The sequence below is a fragment of the Ailuropoda melanoleuca genome, chromosome 4 (assembly GCF_002007445.2).
Source record: "Ailuropoda melanoleuca isolate Jingjing chromosome 4, ASM200744v2, whole genome shotgun sequence".
NCBI classification, from domain to species: domain Eukaryota; kingdom Metazoa; phylum Chordata; class Mammalia; order Carnivora; family Ursidae; genus Ailuropoda; species Ailuropoda melanoleuca.
The window spans coordinates 27,645,136-27,667,802 of record NC_048221.1 but is presented as its reverse complement, the minus strand read 5'-3'; the positions used below and the strand labels follow the sequence as shown (position 1 = coordinate 27,667,802).

Here is a 22,667-nt window from a genome sequence, read left to right as displayed (position 1 = left end):
CCAGAGACCAGTGAGTAGAGATATACCTACTTGGGCAAATCAAAACATATGGAAATCTTGCTCCTACTAGCATCCTATCCAGAGAGAGAAACATTTAAAAATGGGATCTTTTACTCGTTCCCCAAGGAAAAGTAGTGCTGTGCAAAAGTAAAATAGGCCTTGGTTCTACCTATTTAAAGGAAAAAGAATTCTTGTAGTTAGAAAAGCATTCTCACTGTATCTAAAGGTATAATTTCTTAAGTTTTCATTTGCTCACAAGGGAGTGAAGTAGGATTATCAACACCTTCACCAAGAAGGGATTGAAGAGTACATGAAATTAAATTGATGCCTGGATAGTAGTGTGTGTGTGTGTGTGCATGAAGTTACTACCCTCAAAACCTAGTTATTGTAGTCAAGGCTATTCTAAATTCCTGTAGAGGATTCTACTAATTGGAAGTTTGGTGGGACTGAAATGAACAATTTCAACTCATGGAGCACTTGTGCTATGTCTAGAAAGAGGAAAGACCTTTAATCTTTTAGTTGCCCCCATTCCCCTGGTTCAGAAACATGCAGAAACTAATTACAAGAGTGAGAATTCCTATACACTGTAAGTGCTGTTTGAAGCATACTGTTGACGCAGACTTCTATCTCTGTGTTGACGTAAAGAACACAAATAGTAGTTGGCATGTCATTTATTAGTTTCCTATAGCTGTTGTAATAAGTCACCACAAACACAGTGGCTCAAAACAACACAGATTTATTATTTTTAAGTTCTGGAGACCAGAAATCTGAAAAGGATTTCATTGGGATAAAATCAAGGTGTTGGTTGGGGTAAATTTCTTTCTCAAGTCTCTAGGGGGCCATTTGTTTCCTTGTCTTTTTCAGGTTGTAAATTGTCCACATTCCTTGACTTGTGGCACTCATCCATGTTCAAAGCCAGAAATGACCAGTTGAGTTTTTGTTTTATTGCATCACTCTGGCTCTAACTCTTCGGCCTCTCTCTTTATATTTAAGGACCTTTGTGATTACCTTAGATCCACCTGTGTCATAGTGGGTAATCTCTCTAGTTTAAAGTCAGATGATTAGCAACCTTAATCCCGTCTACAATCTTAATTCTCCTTTGCCGTGTAACCTAACATATTCACAGAGTTTAGAGAATAGGATGTACGGCACTGTTCTGCCTTCTGTTCTTGGGGACAATAATATTTTTGGAAGTATATTTGTCAGTATCTGCCATAATTAAAGCACTGTAGCTATGCTGAAGGTAAAGAGGGTACTGTGAATTACTGTTTTTATATTCAGATTGGACATAGATCCAGGCAGTGGTGCTAGAAGATTCTATATCATCCCAAGGAGCTCTACAAAATGGCTTGTAGAGACTGGGAATTGGGATTAGGAATTCTGGAAACCAATTTATGATCCAGTTGTAGGGGATTCAAGTAACACATAAGTAAAGACAGTCACCATCTCCTTCTTAGCAAATACTGGCTTTTGCATGATAAACTAATTTTTTTTAAATCATAATGGACAGTGCTTGCTTTGGCAGCACATATACTAAAATTGGAATGATACAAAGAAGATTATCATGGCCTCTGTGCAAGGATGACATGTAAATTCATGAAGCATCCTGTATTTTTAAAAAAAATCCTGATGGACAAGAAAGAAGGAACAGTATCTCTGAATCTCAGAGTAAGAGATCTCCCAGAATGATTTGCCACAGGAACATGAAAGGATATTTCGAAGTTTGGTATCTTCAGAATCCTCAGGAAACAAAAAGAGAAATGAGAGAATAAGCTAAAAGAAAGTAGGATGGTTTGGAAAAAGAGATAGGTTAATCAAGTAAACATGATAAAGAAACCAAAATGCAATACAGAATTAAAATCTGCATTAGAAGCTGAAAAGAAATCAGCATTTAAAAATACATATATATCATAATGTAGAAGAAAAATTGGTAAGTTCTGTCAAAATGGAGAAAAGGACAAAAAAATTAAATTAATGAAATAGAGAAGATTAAAAATATAGCAGAGATCATCGACTTAAACACTAGACCAAATCTAAGAATTATGGATGTTCTTGAGACAGAAACAATTGGAACAGAAGTAGTAATCAAAAATTAATAAAAGCTCTTCTGAGCTAAAACAAAAAAAAAGCAAAAAAAGCCTCAGTGTGCAAATTGAAAGGGTTTTTCGTATCTAGACAACATTAATGAAAAGGGTTCTATACTATTACAACTTGGCAATTTTTTTTTAATTACAAGAATAAAGAAAAAATCCTTCAAGCAGGTGGGCAAGAAAACAATTTACCTTATAAAATCTACAAAAATTTGCTTGGAACAGTTTGGGAGAGGGTACTGAAGAAAGGTAAATATACCTAAGTTGTCTTTTACTAGTAAAAGTAACGGAAAGAGATTCTCAAGTACACAACAGAAAAGAAAGCATACACCTCTTCACTAGGGAAATGGCTTAAGGGTGTAGCCCAGGTTAGTGCTATTCAAAGGGAAGTTCTGAGTCCAGTAACAGAATTATCTGGAGACCATTTAGAAGTACAGATTCTCTGGTCTACCCCAGACCCCCTGAAGCAGAATCTCTGGGGATGGAATGCAGCAATCTATATTAACAGTATTCGTAGAAGATTCTTACATGCACTAAGATTTAGGAAGCACTAGTTCGGGCAACTGAGAGAGTAATCAAATTTAAGAATTCTGAAACAGAGAAATAAATGTTAAGAGACTGATTATTAATAATGTAACTAAACATAAGCAAGATTTAAACAATTGTAACTTTAATTATAACACTGAATGCAAATGTAAAACTATACTTTTGAAAGACAAATATGTAATATAAGGCTTTAATAAAAATGAAGTACTTAATATTTCAGTATTTAATACTAAGTAGTAACAAAACCCAAGATCACATTTACGGAGTCTGGAAATAAAATGGTGATAAATATTTTAGCAGGAGTGGACTCAACGATTTCAAGTATTTGAAAGTTTTAAAAGTTACTTATGCATTCAACAAATAATAATATTCTTTTTTGGCGTACTTGTTACCATTATTAGAAATGAAAGTAGGTATGACTTCCAAATCAATGCAGAGAGAAAAGAATGTGCCCCCTGGCCTAAATAGCCAAGTATATGAAGCAAAGAAATTAACAGAGAAACATAAACTACAAAAAGCATAAAGTAAGATTACGGAAATATAGCCAAATATATCATTTATGCCAACACTAGTGTAAATTCACCTACTTGAAAAAAGGCAGATAATTTGACCAATTAGTCCATCTGAACATTGAGGTTCAACAAAAGTATATTATATTTGTAAAAAGCCATGGCTTTAGTTTTGGGATCCTTTGGTTAAGTCTTATCCCTGCCACATATTACCCAAATAACTGTGGGAAATATATTTAACCAGTTTGGTTTTAAATTTTTTCATGTGTAAAATAGGATTGACATTTCCCATGTACCTTACATGATGTGAAGAACAAACGTGGGTGTGAAAGCATTTTCTGAAGCTGAATCATTATAAAAGAATCATTAAACTAGTCTATTAAAATACAAAGACTCTCTCTTTCAGTGAAAAAGCAAAATCTAACCACAGATTACTGAGAAGAGATATACCTAAAACAAAGAGTAATCATTATGACTAAAAGAAACAAACAAACAAAAAACAAAAATAAAAAAAGATGGACAAGATGTATCAGGCAAAAGCAAAACAAACAAAAAAGTAATCTTGGCAATATTTAGACAAAATAGAGTCAAAGACTGTGAAAATATTAAACATGATCTAAAAGATTATATTTTCTTTCAAATAGTGAGACTTCACAATGAAGATAAAATAGTCTTGAATTTTCATTGATGTGGTAACAGCCTCAAAATATATGAAATAAAGGCTGTTACAAATGTAAGGAAAGCTTGATAAAAATAAAATTGTTGTATGAGATTTAATACAATTTTATTGATCTTTTATGGGTCAGATAAACACAGAATACATAGAGTATTTTAATCTAATAAAGCTGATTTAATAAATATTTATTGAACTTTGTTCTCTAGAAATAAAAAGCATACTTTAAGGAGTCATTAGCATTTAGAAAAAAGTTGATCATATATTAAACCTCAAAGAAAACCGTATTATGAAACATAAAATGTTTACAGCCTACATGCTCTGCCTACAATGAAATAAAACTAAAAATTAATAAAAGTTTAAATACATAGCTCAAGAACTTGAAAAACTGTAATGTCAATGATAAAAAACAAGAATTTTTTAAAGAACTACAGGTTCAAATTGAAAATCAAACCTAGAGTAACAAAGTGTTAGACAAGACAACTCCCTCTATATATATTTAAATGGCCAAAGCTGTATTTAGCAGAAAATTAATAGCCCCAAGGGCACGTGCTCTCTCTCTCTCTTTNGATTTGCCACAGGAACATGAAAGGATATTTCGAAGTTTGGTATCTTCAGAATCCTCAGGAAACAAAAAGAGAAATGAGAGAATAAGCTAAAAGAAAGTAGGATGGTTTGGAAAAAGAGATAGGTTAATCAAGTAAACATGATAAAGAAACCAAAATGCAATACAGAATTAAAATCTGCATTAGAAGCTGAAAAGAAATAAGCATTTAAAAATACATATATATCATAATGTAGAAGAAAAATTGGTAAGTTCTGTCAAAATGGAGAAAAGGACAAAAAAATTAAATTAATGAAATAGAGAAGATTAAAAATATAGCAGAGATCATCGACTTAAACACTAGACCAAATCTAAGAATTATGGATGTTCTTGAGACAGAAACAATTGGAACAGAAGTAGTAATCAAAAATTAATAAAAGCTCTTCTGAGCTAAAACAAAAAAAAAGCAAAAAAAGCCTCAGTGTGCAAATTGAAAGGGTTTTTCGTATCTAGACAACATTAATGAAAAGGGTTCTATACTATTACAACTTGGCAATTTTTTTTTAATTACAAGAATAAAGAAAAAATCCTTCAAGCAGGTGGGCAAGAAAACAATTTACCTTATAAAATCTACAAAAATTTGCTTGGAACAGTTTGGGAGAGGGTACTGAAGAAAGGTAAATATACCTAAGTTGTCTTTTACTAGTAAAAGTAACGGAAAGAGATTCTCAAGTACACAACAGAAAAGAAAGCATACACCTCTTCACTAGGGAAATGGCTTAAGGGTGTAGCCCAGGTTAGTGCTATTCAAAGGGAAGTTCTGAGTCCAGTAACAGAATTATCTGGAGACCATTTAGAAGTACAGATTCTCTGGTCTACCCCAGACCCCCTGAAGCAGAATCTCTGGGGATGGAATGCAGCAATCTATATTAACAGTATTCGTAGAAGATTCTTACATGCACTAAGATTTAGGAAGCACTAGTTCGGGCAACTGAGAGAGTAATCAAATTTAAGAATTCTGAAACAGAGAAATAAATGTTAAGAGACTGATTATTAATAATGTAACTAACCATAAGCAAGATTTAAACAATTGTAACTTTAATTATAACACTGAATGCAAATGTAAAACTATACTTTTGAAAGACAAATATGTAATATAAGGCTTTAATAAAAATGAAGTACTTAATATTTCAGTATTTAATACTAAGTAGTAACAAAACCCAAGATCACATTTACGGAGTCTGGAAATAAAATGGTGATAAATATTTTAGCAGGAGTGGACTCAACGATTTCAAGTATTTGAAAGTTTTAAAAGTTACTTATGCATTCAACAAATAATAATATTCTTTTTTGGCATACTTGTTACCATTATTAGAAATGAAAGTAGGTATGACTTCCAAATCAATGCAGAGAGAAAAGAATGTGCCCCCTGGCCTAAATAGCCAAGTATATGAAGCAAAGAAATTAACAGAGAAACATAAACTACAAAAAGCATAAAGTAAGATTACGGAAGTATAGCCAAATATATCATTTATGCCAACACTAGTGTAAATTCACCTACTTGAAAAAAGGCAGATAATTTGACCAATTAGTCCATCTGAACATTGAGGTTCAACAAAAGTATATTATATTTGTAAAAAGCCATGGCTTTAGTTTTGGGATCCTTTGGTTAAGTCTTATCCCTGCCACATATTACCCAAATAACTGTGGGAAATATATTTAACCAGTTTGGTTTTAAATTTTTTCATGTGTAAAATAGGATTGACATTTCCCATGTACCTTACATGATGTGAAGAACAAACGTGGGTGTGAAAGCATTTTCTGAAGCTGAATCATTATAAAAGAATCATTAAACTAGTCTATTAAAATACAAAGACTCTCTCTTTCAGTGAAAAAGCAAAATCTAACCATAGATTACTGAGAAGAGATATACCTAAAACAAAGAGTAATCATTTTGACTAAAAGAAACAAACAAACAAACAACAAAAATAAAAAAAGATGGACAAGATGTATCAGGCAAAAGCAAAACAAACAAAAAAGTAATCTTGGCAATATTTAGACAAAATAGAGTCAAAGACTGTGAAAATATTAAACATGATCTAAAAGATTATATTTTCTTTCAAATAGTGAGACTTCACAATGAAGATAAAATAGTCTTGAATTTTCATTGATGTGGTAACAGCCTCAAAATATATGAAATAAAGGCTGTTACAAATGTAAGGAAAGCTTGATAAAAATAAAATTGTTGTATGAGATTTAATACAATTTTATTGATCTTTTATGGGTCAGATAAACACAGAATACATAGAGTATTTTAATCTAATAAAGCTGATTTAATAAATATTTATTGAACTTTGTTCTCTAGAAATAAAAAGCATACTTTAAGGAGTCATTAGCATTTAGAAAAAAGTTGATCATATATTAAACCTCAAAGAAAACCGTATTATGAAACATAAAATGTTTACAGCCTACATGCTCTGCCTACAATGAAATAAAACTAAAAATTAATAAAAGTTTAAATACATAGCTCAAGAACTTGAAAAACTGTAATGTCAATGATAAAAAACAAGAATTTTTTAAAGAACTACAGGTTCAAATTGAAAATCAAACCTAGAGTAACAAAGTGTTAGACAAAAGACAACTCCCTCTATATATATTTAAATGGCCAAAGCTGTATTTAGCAGAAAATTAATAGCCCCAAGGGCACGTGCTCTCTCTCTCTCTTTAGAGAGAGAGAGTACAGAGGGTCAAAGGGAAAGGGCGAGAGAGAATCTGAAGCAGACTCCACACTCAGGCTCAGTATGGAGCCCAACAGAGGGCTGCATCTCAAAACCCTGAGATCGTGACCTGAGCCAAAATCCAGAGTCAGACACTAATCAACTGAGCCACTCAGGTGCCCCAGGAGCTCTCATGATTAAATGAGAGTAGCAAAATCAATCCACAGAAAATAAAAGTAGTGAATTAATAAATATAGAGTCCCCTTTTCTATTAAACAATACAGCAAACAAGCAATACTCATTCAGTAAGTTGGGAACAGAATGAATTTATACAACATATTACAAGATATCGGAGGCCTTTATAGCAAGATACATTATACAATGTTAACATTGGAAATATTCCTTTTATTGCCACAAATGAGATGAGTGTGCTTGCCCTTGCTGTAACTATTTCAACATTGTGCTAGCCATTGTACAACATGAATCCAGCTAAGGGGAAAAGGTAATAAGATTAAATATGATGTATAAATATTGGAAAGAAGAGATAAACCAGTGCTATTTAAAAATATATAATTGTCTTTTTCAAACTCAACTGAGAACCCATTAAAACTGATAGAATTCAGAGAGGTAGCTATGTGTAAGATCCCAGTAAAATATCAATAGAGTTCTTACACATTTATGAGGACCTCAGAACTGTAGGATTCACAAGTAAACTAAAATGGACTGCACAGTAACTATATAAAAAATGTTGAGTTCTACCAATAAACTTAAAAAGAAAACCTTAGTAGATGAGAAGTACCATGCTCCCTACTGGGAAGACACATCTGTTTAAAATCAGTACTATCACAATCAAAATCCCAACAGGATTTCTTAACGGACCTTGTAAGCATCTTCTAGTTTTTTAAAGGGAAAAGACTATACTTTAGAATAGTTTTTGAAACAAAGATGGACAAGATTTATTTTAAAAGAAGAACCATAATGGGGTATTTACCTACTAAAAAATTAAAATATTTATACTGTGGGGTTATATACCAGGCAAATACATCATTCGTTAAAATGGGGGTATTAAAACAGATCCATATATACATAAAATTATTTTATTGATAAGGTTGGAATATTAAATTGATGGAGGGGGATGTCCTTTCAGTAAACGGGACGATTGGCTATCCACCTAGAAAAACATGTTAGACATATAACCACACACACACACACACACACACAGCTCCAGTTAGGCTAGTGAGCTAAATGGCTTTTAGCAAAAAATTTAACCACATTAGAGGGAAAATATAAGGGACATCTCATAACCTTGGGATCTTATAATCTTGGGGAAGTTCTTCTTATATAAGCACAATACATAGAGGACATAAATTGACTGCTTGACCTTGTGCACGTGAAAAAATCCATATGAGATGACATGATGGTAGCCTTCAGTCTCATTCACATATATTTTAGTTCTCCTCCTTCTGGGCAAATCGAGTGGGTACACTTCCTTTCCCACTTGAATTTAAGTGAGGCCACATGTTTTGCTCTAGACAAATGAAATGTGAACTGAAGTGATATAAGTTGGCTCTGGGCAAAAACATTAAGAGCCAGTGCATTTTTTACCATGTTCCCCTTTTCCCCTTGTCAGGATGATAAGTAGATAGTGAAGGTCACCAGCGTATGTCCTTAAGTGAGGATGACACGAGCCCTTGTTAATCTGGGAAATGGACATGAGTTATAAATCAGGAAATAAACCTTTGTGTTTTTTTAAACCCCTAAGGTTCTAGGAGTTATTTGTTCATGCAACATTACTGAACTTGTCAGGACTAATGTAGAAAACATAACAAAGTTAAAACATAAGAAATAGTGATTTCTGCTTCCCATACAATCAAATAAACTTCCACAGAAACCAACTATAAACTCTGACCAAAATACAAAACAAACAAATCAATTCTCTGTATGTGTAGAGTAAAAAAAAGGCAGGTAGCCTCTGGAGAGGAGTTGACACCTGGAAGAGGGGATTGACATGGGTCAAGTTTCCCATCCTGAGGTCACACTGTAGTCAGTGCTGTATAGGGTAGCTAAAACATTCCAGTGGGAAAACCACAGTCTTTCTGGCCAGAAAAACCAGAATACAGAGTTTGGGGAGACTGTAGCTGTTAGAAAGTGGTGGGGTAATTTCAGAAAGGAGAAAGGCAGACAGAACCATAGATTCTTAGTATAAATTCTACCCAGATCACTGGCTGACTCTTGGAACACACAGACTACAAGCAGCCAGTGAATTTGAAGATAGAGGAATATAAGTTTTCCCTATGAAGAGCAAAGGGAAAACAAAGATTTAAAAAAACCCCAACCAGAGTCTCAGGGTCCTGTGAGGTAATAGTAAGAATTTTAACATACTGGTAGTTAGTGTCCCAGAAGGAAAGGAGATAGAGAATGGGGCATAAAAATTTTTTGAATAAATAATGGCCCCAAGCTTCCCAAAGTTGGTGAAAGAGATATATTTACCTATTCAAAATGTTGAGGCGCATGATAATGAACCAGCTGAAAATCCCAGACACAATCTTGAAAGCAGTCAGAGAAAAACAACATACAACATACAGCAAGGGAACCACATTTCGAAAAAATACCAACCTGCCGTCAACAACAATAAAAATTAGAAGACAGTGGGACAGTATCTTTCATGTGCTGAAATGAATAGAAACTATCAATCCAGAATTCCATATCCAATGAAACTATACTTCAGGAAAGGGGGCAAAATAAAGTTGCTTCAGATAAAGAAAAACTGGAATATTTATTGTCAGCAGACCACCCTATCCTACAAGAAATGCTATAGGATGTTCCTCAGGATGAAAGGAAATAATGGAAAATGTGACTCCTCAGGTGGGGAGGAAGAGTGATAGACACCGTAAGTAGTGAGGCAAATATGAAAGCCTGTTTTTCTTCTTAATTTCTTAGAAACATATGTGCCTATTTAAGTAAAAGTAAAAGCATTGTCTTGTGGGGTTTATGATGCATATAGATATTATTCTGATGACAACTTGAATGGGGAAGAGTTTGTAAATTGGCCTATAATGACAAGGTCTCCATGTCTTATGTGAAACAGTATAATGGTAACTTGAGTAGACTGAAAAGAGAGGATGGATTGAATTCCAGACAATCTATGTGGATGGAAATCATGGTTCCTAGAAGGAAGGGGAAAGTACGTGTACAGAAAAGAACCCTGTAGATCTTACTGACCCCACATGTTAGACAGATGGAAACATCACATTTTCTATTTTTTCTACATCAAGCAATCTTTTGACAAAAAGCAAAAAAGTGACTAACCTTCAAACTGAATGTTCAAGGACAGTTTGGGAGATATAGCATGGTTTCTTTCAGCTGTCCATTTTCATTCCCTAAGTCACAGCAAATAGCAAGTCTAGAAAAAAGAAAGAGGATGATATTTCATATTTTTTCTTCTGTTATACTACAGAATTGTGGGGCCTTTTGAGAAACCAGTGTGAGTGGGAAGGATATAATAATTCTTGTCAGCAAGGTTGTTTGGTGCTCTAGTGTGGTTCTTAAACTAGGCTTAGGAAGCTGACCAGGTGTTGGAAAAGGAAGCCAAGAGTGCAGGATGAAGTGTGTTCATGGGCAGCTCAACCTTTTCAGACTCTCCTTGGAAAGGTCCATGGAGCCAGAGTAAAGGGTCCAGAATATTGATCTCACTTCATGGTAGGGGAGACTTTCTCTTAGTATGAGGTGTGAGGAGGGGCAGGGATGACAGGTCACACAATCTGATGGAAGACAGCACATGGAGCAGAAAGAACATGAACTCTGGAGTCCGCAAGTCCTACATCTGTATTCTCCTACACTGTGTCCTGCTATGTCACTTTGAGCCAATGTGTCAGGCTGAAAAATGGTCCCTATGAAAGTATCTGTGTCAAATTCCTGGAACATGTGAATGTGACCTTATTTGGGAAAAGGGTCCTTGCAGATGTGATTTAGTTAAGAATCTTGAGATGAGGAAATTATCCTGGATTATCCCAGGGAGCCCTAAATTCTATCACAAGTATCCTTATCAGAGAGGGCAAAGGGAAGTTTGAGACACATGGACAAAAAGGTGTTGTGACCATGGAGGCACTGGAGTGATGTGGTCTCAAGCCAGAGGATACTAGCAACCATCAGAAGCTGGAAGAGCCAGGGAATGGAACCTCTCCTCAAACCTCTGGAGGGAGCATGGCTCTATTAATACCTTGATTTTGGACTTCTGGCTTCTGAACTGTGAGAGTGTATATTTCTGTTGTTTTAAGCATCAAGTTTGTGTTAATTTTCACAGGAGCCATAAGCCTGAAACTAATACCTATAGACCTCCTTGAATCTCAGTGCCCTCATCTGTAAAATAGGGTCATACCTGTCACACCAACATAAGTGAGAAATGTGTAAAAATAGGAAAAAAAAAAAAAAAGAAAGCAAAGAGTAATAGATAGGGAACATGCTAGGAAAAAAAAGAAAGACACCACTTGCTTGATGTTAACTAATTCATTCCTGATGCTGCGATGTTTCACCCAACAGTGGTTTCCAGGAGACAATTGCCCATTATTTTAAAAGACAAAAGTGATAATGTATTATATATATCAGCCAAACTTCCCAACCAATTTCATGAAATGTAAGTAAAACAGTAAAATGCCCATGGTTGAGCAATAAACTATCATATTAGGACTTAAGATACTTAAAAATCGTATTCTTGATCATGCAACAATTAATATGGTTGTTAAGAAATACTTGGTTTGCATGCTTCATATGTAGTAATTTTCTTCATTTGCTTTGCTTCCATCTCCGTAATTGTCTTCAATATGTTCTCACCTCTTTGAGGACTCCGACAGGAAGCAAAAAGAAGAACTAACTGTGAAAGGCAGTGTGGAAATGTTTGCAGTTCAAGCACCCAGTGGCAAAGTGTGGCTCACACCAATGCTTTCATGGCCTTTTAGCATGGGCAGTATCTGCAATGTGTATCCCTTGTGTTGACACTCAATATGGTTTTCAAAATATCTACACATGATTCTGACATTCTGCTGAATGCATTTGAAAAGTTTCATGACACTTTTCCTATATGTCATTTTGTAGAAATTTTTCTATTGAATTTTGGTGTCATAAGTCTAAATTTTTACTACATGACCATCGGCAAATTTTGTATATTATAAAAATTGGATTTTTAAAAACCAAGAGGCATTTTACCAGGATAATGTTAATCAAGGCAACATTCTACAAGGTATGCTTATACTTACTAAATTTTAACAGCAGAAAAGTAACATGAATACTTAAAGAGTTAACATACCTAAATAATCAGAAATTGAAAAATGAATTAAAAATGGGTAGGATTCTGAACAAACATAAATTGAAGAAGTAACAGAAATGGCCAATTAATAAATGAATGAAGGGCTGTGCAACCTGAAAAGTGATCAGGAAATGTAAATTAAAACCATCATACCATAGCTTTTTACATCCATCTTATTGGAAAAATAAGTTTTTGAAATCTAATAATACCAAGTGTTGGTGAGGTTATGGAACGACAGGGTTTCTCATTAATGGAGCAAACCGCCCTTGTGGAATATAATGTGGCATCATCCAGTAAAGTTGAAGACAGGTGTATCTCCCATGACTCTTTTGCCCAAAGAGATGTGTTCCAGATACTTACAATAGCTTTTTTTTTTTTGTAATTCAGGAAAATATTAATTCCAATAATAGTTAATGAATAAATATTATTAAACATTAGTACAAGAGGTGATTTTTAAAAAGCAAAAAGAATGAATGATAGCATATATTAACAGATAAATCTCAAAAATATTATGTTGAGTTAAACTTTTAAAAGGCAAGTTGCAGAAGAATGCAATATGATACCATTATATAAAAACATAAAACATGCAAAACAAAATCATTTTCACCTAGTTGTCAAGTTATTAAATATAATGATACTACTACTTAGATCTGGAGATGGTAAATTCTTACATAGTGAAATTGTGCATAGGGACAGCTTCCCTAGAAAAAGGAAGCTTTTATATATTTTTTTAAAGATTTTTATTTATTTATGTGACAGAGAGGCAGCCATCGAGAGAGGGAACACAGCAGGGGGAGTGGGAAAGGAAGAAGCAGGCTCCCAGCGGAGGAGCCCAATGTGGGACTCGATCCCAGAATGCCGGGATCACGCCCTGAGCCGAAGGCAGATGCTCAATGTCTGCGCCACCCAGGCACCCCAGGAAGCTTTTATATTTTTGATCCAGTAATCTGACTTCTAGAAATCTTTCAGAAGGAAAGGTATGCAGACAGAATTATTATAATTGTGTATTATAGTATTTATATAATAATTAAAGACTCAAATAATCTGTCAATAAATTGGGGAATTCTTAAATTATGGTACATAAGGTAGCACTTGAAAATCTTTTTAAAAAGTAAATATATATATATGTGTAAATAAAATCTTTAAAAAATATATATATGTGTGTATTTTTTTTTAAAGATTTTATTTATTCATTGTACAGAGAAAAACACAGCGAGAAAGGGAACTCCAGCAGGGAGTGGTGGGAGAGGGAGAAGCAGGCTCCCTGCTGAGCAGGGAGCCTGATGTAGGGCTTGATCCCAGGACCCTGAGATCATGACCTGAGCCAAAGGCAGACACTTAACGACTGAACCACCCAGGCTCCCCATTAAAAAGTATATTTAATGGGGAAATACTTACAATACAATGTTCAGTGAAAAAAGATCCAAATTACATTGCTATATGATCTGTATTTGATTTTTAAAAATCAACAAACAGAAGAAAGTGAGTGCACACACAAAAATAACACTGGGAAATATCAAAACATTATCATGTTTGTCTCTGAGTGATAGAATAATTATGATTTTTAAAATGATATGCTGTAACTCTCAAATTGGGTGCAGCGAGTAGATATTACTCTCATAATCATAATTAACAGCTTCATTGGCCTCATTCTAAAATGAGTAGGTCTTAATGAAGATTATGGTTGTTTTTCCCAACTGGACAGAATCTTATCCCTTTGCCTGTTCCTATATTGCCAACTTCTGCAGATGCTTGAAAGGGAAGGATGGATTTCTATGTGAAAGTGCTTAAAGGGGCTACAGAAAGTAATATATAAATCATATGGGCATTGTAGGAATTGAATGAGATAATGAATGAAGAGAGCCTAACAGTTCCTGGCACAAGTTAGGATCTAACCATTATCATTATTATCATTATTATCATTGGCTGATCATTGCTGTATCGTTATGTTACAAGCGAAAGTTTGCAAATCATTTCTTGTTGAAGACCATGTATCAGTTTCCATGTTGCCTATAAATATAAAAGTCTTAAAGACAGAAAACAAGGTGATGTTTATTATGTCACTGGAATGTCTGGGACAGGAAGAGTTTGGGGGATGAGCAGAAAGAAACAAATGGTTAATTCTGTTCTTAAAAAGAAAGGGCTGTCTGTCTCCATTACAGATAGCCATCATGCACAGGCTGGAGCCACTCTTTGGGTGGAATCAGGGATGCTTGGAAATGACAAACCTTTTGCAATTTAGGATTATAATCTATTTACAGCACCCCCTGGTCCCAACCCTGGTCTTTCTTATGGATAACTGATTTCATTTGTGTAACTTGCAGCAGGAAGGACAGGATAAAGGATGGAGATTGTTAACCTCTAGATTTTGACTGTATTTTGGAGAACTCCGTACAGAAAAATCTTTCAGTTGAATGGCCAAAGTAGCAGAGCTCATACTTGCTAATTTCCCCTTCCACTGAATGGTGATGTATAATATACCTTGTGGTTCTGCAGTTATTGTTTGTTTTCGCCTACTTCCTTGCCCAATAGATTGGCATCTATGATAACATGCCATTGATAGATGAAAACAGAAGTATGTTCCAAAAGAGACAAAAGATTTAGTGGATGTGATTTTATATGCCAAAGAATGTACATTAACAGCTTTTATAACAAGTGTCCTTGAAGGTTAATATGGTGACATTGTATCAGACTTCAATCTTCTCTAAACAAACAAACAAAAAAAGGCAAAAGGAAGCATAACACGGGTTTTTATCTGTTTGGTTGGAATGAATGGGTTCTTGGTGGGAGATTTGTAATAGTGATATCTCCTTGTTTTTTTCTTGACTTTGGAAGGTATACATAAGGATTTATAGGGAATGGTCATGATCAAAACCTATTTGGTCTCCAAAGCATGTCCAGGAGAGGTTGTAGGACTTTTCTTTTTCTTTTTTCTTTTTCTTTTTTTTTTTTTTTTAAGATTTTTATTAATTTATTTGATGGAGAGAGAGAGAGTGAGCCAGCAAGAGAGGGAACACAAGCAGGGGGAGTGGGAGAGGAAGAAGCAGGCTCCCAGCAGAGGAGCCTGATGTGGGGCTCGATCCCAGGACTCTGGGATCACGCCCTGAGCCAAAGGCAGACACTTAACGACTGTGCCATCCAGGCCCCCCAGGCCTTTTCTTAGCTTACCTGGCATGTATATAATTGCAGATAGATGCCAGTTAAGTTGTTGGAGAACTCATTTTGGTTATATTCTCCAGGTGACATAGTAGACATGTTTGCTTATCTGGAATCCTCCATTTGTACCTGGTAGACCGCAAGCTCTATCATGAGACTACTTCTAACTTGTTCACTTCAAATCCTAGCCTGGTAGTATTCACCAAAAACTTGTTGAGCAAGTAAATAAATAATGAATGACCTACTGGTTGTCTTGTAAATCCATCTACCCATCCATCCATCTATTCATCCATCCACCCTCCCATCCATTCATCTATCCATCCATCCACCCATCCATCTATCCACCTATCCATCCATTCACTCATCTCTCAAAGTTGCTACGTTCTTTATCAGAAAGGTTAGAGTTTGTTTCTTTTCTTGGAAAGTGACCATTTAAATTCTGTATCACCAAGGAATTGTGAAATACACATGGGAAAAATCAACTTGAAGTGAAATTACAATCTACTAATTTGTAGAAGGATTGACAGACTTAAGAAAAATCACACCATGTTGATCATGTTGATACATAAACTAGTTGGAAACATCTCAGCAAACCTAGAAGGGAGCATCTACTGGATCTAATCTTCCTCTCCTGCTCCCCATTTTTAGCTGCTATTTACATTTGCTTCTCTTAAATGTATTTAATTCGTGACAAGTTCAGAGCCACCTTTTCTTTTCTGAGTTGATCTTTGAAGAATGATGTACTTAGCTGCAGCCGGTTTAGAATGTTGATCTGTATTTAAAGCCCTAGAAAGGGATTGTGTTTTGCTTTAAGATAAAATCAATAAATAAAAAATTGAAAAAGAAACAAACTAATCCTTGAACATTCCTAAACACATACCCTCTCCCACTTCTGAAAAGGAACACTGCTTAATCTTACCTTATTAGAGACTTCTTTCTGAGAGTTCAGTTAGCTTTGAGTTCACCTTTATTCAAACGTGTAGAAGCTAAAAATGGTACAAAGAAAGTTTATTACAAGCTGGGTGTATTTGGAAGCCAGTGTTGTTACTAACTGCTGTTGGTCTAGATAAGCTCTTTGATGATCTGAAGTTACGTTCTGTCACGGAGACAGATGTAATTCATTGTAAAAGAGTGTAAACTACTGCTTAGTCATAAGGTACAGCCAATACATAATTACCTCTTTGAAAGTCTAGCCGTAGTGATGCTGCCAGAAACTGATGAGTTAGACCAATTGAAATTTTCTTGTAATCCCCAAACCTCACTATAAAAGTGTTCTCCTGCCCAATTGATCTTCACGGCTTTTGAAAAGAAAATTCCTGGAATAAGTGGAACTTTCCCTTTCCCTTCATCTTACCTTCTCTGTTCCTGAGACACAGACATTAGCTGTCAATTGGCTATCCAATGGCATGGGAAGAGGGGTAAAAATATGGAGACCGTGGCTCAGTTTGTTGAACATCCAGCTCTTGATTTTGGCTCAGGTCATGATCTCAGGGTTGTGGGATCAAGCCCCATGTTGGGCTCCACACTCAGCAGGGAGTCTGCTTGAGATTCTCTCTCTCCCTCTCCCTTTGTCCCTCCCCCCACTCATGCTCTGTCTCTCTCCCAAACATAGAAATAAATTGTTAAAAGAAAACAAGGAGACTGGGTAATTCATTCAATAAATATTATCCTTCATTCATGTACAGTATATAATAGTGGGTGGTCAGAGAAATAGAATCATTTGTAAAGTTCAGGTGTTGGTGATGAAAATATGAGTGAAAAGAGATGTTATAGCACTTTAGTTTTCAAAGGCAGTGATTTTAGAAAATTGAGAACTTCTGCTGTCAGCCACAATGAAGCATCTGTGATTAGTCTTGACATCCTTTCATGAAGAACTATAAAACTAGATAAAATGTATGAGGCAACTGATTAGAGAAATTTACTAACAGGCAATGCAGTACTTTGATCTTTGAGGGGAGATAAACAGTTGAGACAAGTCTTGCATTCACCTTGGTTTTCTGCCCAGAGGTGCATTCCCTGGACCAGATAGTAAGGAGGTAGAGCCAAACATTGGGTGGTGGTTTTAGTGAACTGAGGAGTTAGGGTTTGTAGTTTGAAGCTTTCAGGTGGCTAGAATTAGCAGAGCAGAGTACTGAAGAAAAAAGACATGCATGGGAGAAGGCACCCAGAAGTGTATATGGACTTTCCTCTGTAGGTCATTGTCTGAGGACTTGGTGTGCATCAGCAGGGCAGGACTCCCTGAGGACTAGCAGAAGCTGGGTGCTGTGGGACCAAGAGTCAAAGAAAGATATCAGAGCTGGGAGATGCTGCAATTCTATTGTAGCCTGAGAGAAGAGACTTCATTGAACACTTGGGCATTCAGTTGAAACCCCAGAAAAGGCAGCTTTAGGAGTGAGGGCCACACTCTAGAGGAAGGCAATGTTTTAAGGCCAAGAAGAGAGTCACAATAGACCAGTCCTCACAATGAAAGGATAAAGAGGATTCCTTAGTAATATAATTGCCTGCTAGAAAAAACTCTTAAGGAAGACAGTACAATACAGATACCCTAAATGTATCATTCGGTATCCAGCATACAGTAAAAAACTACTGGACACATGAAATAGCAGACCCATCAACAAGAAAAAAGCAATCAATAGAAACAGACCTTGAATTACCCTAGACATTAGAATTAGAGGATATGGTTTTAAAAGAGCTGTGGTTTATATGCTGAAGAATTTAAAGGGCATAAAATGGGTGATATAAAATGAATGAAAAGATGGGACATTTTGGATAAATAAATATAAGATATAAAAAAGAACCAAATGGACATTCTATAACTGCAAAGGATAATTTCTGAAATGAAAAATTCACTTAATGGCCTTTACCGAAAATGAGACACTACAGAAAGAGTCAGTAAACTTAAGACAGATCAAGAGAAATGATCTAATCTGACGGACAGAGGGGGAAAAGGAAAAAAAAAATTCAGAGACATATGGGACAAAAGCAAACAATCTAGTATTTGTAAAATTGGAGTCTCAGAAAAGAGGAGAAAATGTGTCAGAAAGAAATATTTTAAGAAATAATGGCCGGAAGTTCCCTAACCTTGGGAAAAACATCAACCTATAAGTTTAAGACGTTTAGCAAATCAAATCAGGATGCATGCAAAGAAAGCCATACCCAGGCATGTCATAACCAAACTGCTAAAATATAAAGGTAAAGAGCAAAGCTGCAAAGGAGGGGAAAAAAGATCACATTCTATACAAGAAACAATGCTAAGAACTGTTTTGGTCTTCTAAACTAAAACCAGAAGACAATGGAATGATATGCAGAATGAAGTGCAGAATGAAAAAAATATGTCAACCTAGATTTCTGTGTCCAGTGAATATAGAATTACACTTGACTCTTGAACAATGCAAGGATTAGGGGTATTGACCCCATTGCAGTTGAAAATCCACATATAACTTTTGACTACCCACCCCAAAAAATTAACTACTGAGAGCCTACTGTTGACCAGAATCCTTACCTGAAACATAAACAGTAAATTAACACATAATTTGTATGTTTCATATATTGTATGCTGCCTTCTTACAATAAAGTCAGCTGGAAAAAAGAACTGTGATTAAGACAACCACAAGAAGAGAAAATACATTTACAGTACCGTACTTATAAAAAAAAAAATCCACATATAAGTGAACCCACACAGTTCAAACCCAATGTTGTTTAAGGGCCAACTGTACTTCAAAAAAGATGCTTTCAGATAAATGGAATCTAAGAAAATGTACTACCAGCTAACCTGCACTACAAGAAACGCTAAACATAGTTCAGGCTAAAGAGAAGCGATACCAGATGGTAATTTGGATCTATAGGAAATAATGAAGAACATCAGAAATGGTAAATATGCAAATTAATATGTTTTTTTAAAACCCTGTTTTTATTTTCTCTTAATTTCTTAAAGGATAACTTACTGTTTAAGGCAATAGTAATAACATTGTACGGTGGGGTTTATAATATACGTGGAAGTAAAACATTTGACAGCAATAGCACTGTGCACAGAGGAGTAGTAAATGCAGCTACATTGTTGTAAGATTCTCCTACTTCACGGGAAATGGTATCATATTACTCAAATAGGAGGCACGTTGATAAGATAAGGAGGCATGTTGTTAGTCCTAAGGCAAACACACACACACTACAAAGAGGTATAATTAAAAACGCAACGATGGTAGTAAGATGGATCTAGAAGATAGTCACTTTATCGGAAAGAAGGAGGAGTAGGTGGAATAGGGAAAAAATAGTACAAATATTAAATGAAGAGCCATATGGTAAATATAAAACCTAACCATACATCAAATGTTAATGGATTTAGGGGCGCCTGGGTGGCACAGCGGTTGGGTGTCTGCCTTCGGCTCAGGGCGTGGTCCCGGCGTTGTGGGNGTAAATATAAAACCTAACCATACATCAAATGTTAATGGATTTAGGGGCGCCTGGGTGGCACAGCGGTTGGGTGTCTGCCTTCGGCTCAGGGCGTGGTCCCGGCGTTGTGGGATCGAGCCCCACATCAGGCTCCTCCACTATGAGCTTGCCTTCTTCCTCTCCCACTCCCCCTGCTTGTGTTCCCTCTCTCACTGGCTGTCTCTATCTCTGTCAAATAAATAATAAAAAATCTTTAAAAAAAATGTTAATGGATTTAATACTCCAAATAAAAGTCATAGATTGTCAGTATGGATAAAAAAAAAAAAAGACCTAACCAAATGCTGACCACAACACATGCACTTTAAATATGAAGACACAAAGAGTTGAAAGTAAAAAGAATGAAAAATATATACCATGCAAACATTACTTTTTAGAAAGTCAATGTGGCTTTATTAATCATTCAAGAAGGTTTACAAAAAAAAAAAAAGAGGGACATTTCATAATGATAAAGGGCTCAGTTCATCAAGGACATGTAATAATAAATGTTTACATAACTAATTATAAAGCCTCAAAATATGGGAAGCAAGGACAGGTTTTAATGTTGGGAGACCAACATTATATTCTAAAAACATTAAACATGTAGAAAAACCGAAAAAATTTTACAATGATCTCCCTATATACCAAAACCTGGAGTCTGCCATTAACATCCTACTATGCTTGCTTTGTCACATTTCTATCTGTCTGTTCCTCCTTCTTTCTGTCCATCAGTTCATCAAGTACAGTGGTTTTGGAACTGCTCTGTGAAGCTCCAGGGGAGGAGAGAGAGAGTGAATGTGTGTTTTAGAGGAGGGCAATGCCCTGTGAACACTAGTCCCCATTTGACCAGGGAATTTGTGCTTTTGTCTTTTATTCTTTTTTATATGTTGGGCTTCCATTTAGATTTTACCTGATAATATAGTTTTGTGGCTAAAAGAAAAATTTTGACAGAGGACTTTACCCTCCCAATCTAGTTTAGCATAATCCAGAAATTAGACAGTGCGTTTTTTGATAACTCTGAGTGGGTGTACCCATTTTGGGTGGTTTTTGTGAGGACAAGGACCATCCTTTATTGTGAATTCCAGGCCCATAGCAAGAAGTCAGTGTACCTTGTAGGATGAATGCAGGTAGACAAACTGTATATTCTGAAGAATATTGTATTTTATGGACCCACTGTGGGAATATGACAGAAGTTGGACTGTTTTCCCCTTACAGTCACTATGCTAATTACCAACTAATAATGAGACTTTTACTTTCAGAATTCCCTAAGACCATTTATTAAAGAGAACAAGGGCATAAATTCCCCCTGCTTAATCCACCTTTTCCTGTACTGACATCCCCTAACTCAGAAATGCCAACACTGAAGCATTGTTTGCTTTTAAATTAGATAAAGTTTGCAGGGAATTCCGGAGTCAGAGAGGTGATATCTAATATGACTTATTTTTCTCCTGAGACCATTCCTAAAAGAGGGAAGTCTTTGAAAGCTCATTTCATGTTTTCTGAAGTTCTATTTCCACTGGTCACATCCACCAGGAGGACCCTGTATATGCAGCGTAGGCAGTAATGGAAAACCTTCTACACGGAACGTGCTCAGAAGACTTGATGAGCTCAAGAAATCGCCTTGTCCTTGGGGATACAGTGTCTATATCTGTGTCCCCACTCTCAAGAAAAGACAAGAGGCGCTAAGAAATAAGGAAGGAAGGTTGTCGTAAGTCCCCAGTGAAACACAATGAGGTTTTCAGTGTTTAAGGAAAGTGCCTCATTCATTCCATTTCTGTCTCTAAAAGGTGAGCAGCATGTATCTAGGCAGAGTTTTCTATTTTTCTACTCTGGGAAGACCTGTTTTTTACTTACCAAGAATGCATTCGAGTTGAAAGAATTTTAGTCTCTCTCACACCATACCCTAAAATTAATTTCAGCTTGATTAAATCAATAAATATATAAAATCACGCATTAGAAAACCAGACTAGAAATCAAGTGTCCCAACTACAGTGAGAGAGGATCTTATAAACTTAAGGGCAAAAAGAAAAGATCATGAAAGAGTAGTAGATTTGACTTCATTAAAAATTAAAACTTCTGTTTGTCATAACCAAAAACCAAACTGGAGATAAGTATGTGCAGCAAATATGAGGGACCAGTGCTTGGGGATCTAAAAAGACAAAGAGCTCATAACAATGCATGATTCCAGTAGTTAAATGGGAGGTCAGGCATCAGGCCTATTCCATTTGAAAGCCCTCATTTCCAATCCTTTCCTGCTCAGTGGGAGAGTTCAATTGCCCAGGGTCTCTTGTTCCTTGCTATCCCATCACTCCTACTTCTGAGCTTCAGCAGGGGGCTGGCCTTACATTTTGTTGCATTCCTTGCCTGGGGCCTTCTATCTCTTACATGCAATCTTTACTGATGCTTCTGTGAGTTCTAAAAACTTGGAGTTTCCTAGCAATATTGTTCTGTACCATTTGTTATTAGGCATCAGTGTTTCATACTCATCTTTTATTGGAGATGTGGTGGTTTCATTTTTAGAAAGAAAATGTGACATGTTCCCCTTTTTGACTTCCTACCTTCTCTGAGATAGAATGCTTGAAGTGTGTGTGTGTGTGTGTGTGTGTGTGTGTGTGTGTGTGCATGTGTTCAAGAATATAAACTAGAAGGGAATAATATAGGAAGTGATGGTAGGGAGGTGTGCCCCAGAATTACATTTTCTTTTT

The 22,667-nt window shown here is 35.7% G+C and overlaps 1 protein-coding gene and 1 non-coding gene across 8 annotated transcripts in view; both read left to right on the top strand.

Moving 5' to 3' along the window:
- The window catches only part of FHIT (fragile histidine triad diadenosine triphosphatase), a 1,448,934-nt gene that overhangs the window by 493,332 nt on the left and 932,935 nt on the right, over positions 1 to 22,667 (top strand). The window lies entirely within an intron of this gene.
- Positions 1,510 to 1,616, top strand: LOC117802167. The gene has a single exon (XR_004625208.1). It is a non-coding gene; the product is annotated as a U6 spliceosomal RNA (small nuclear RNA).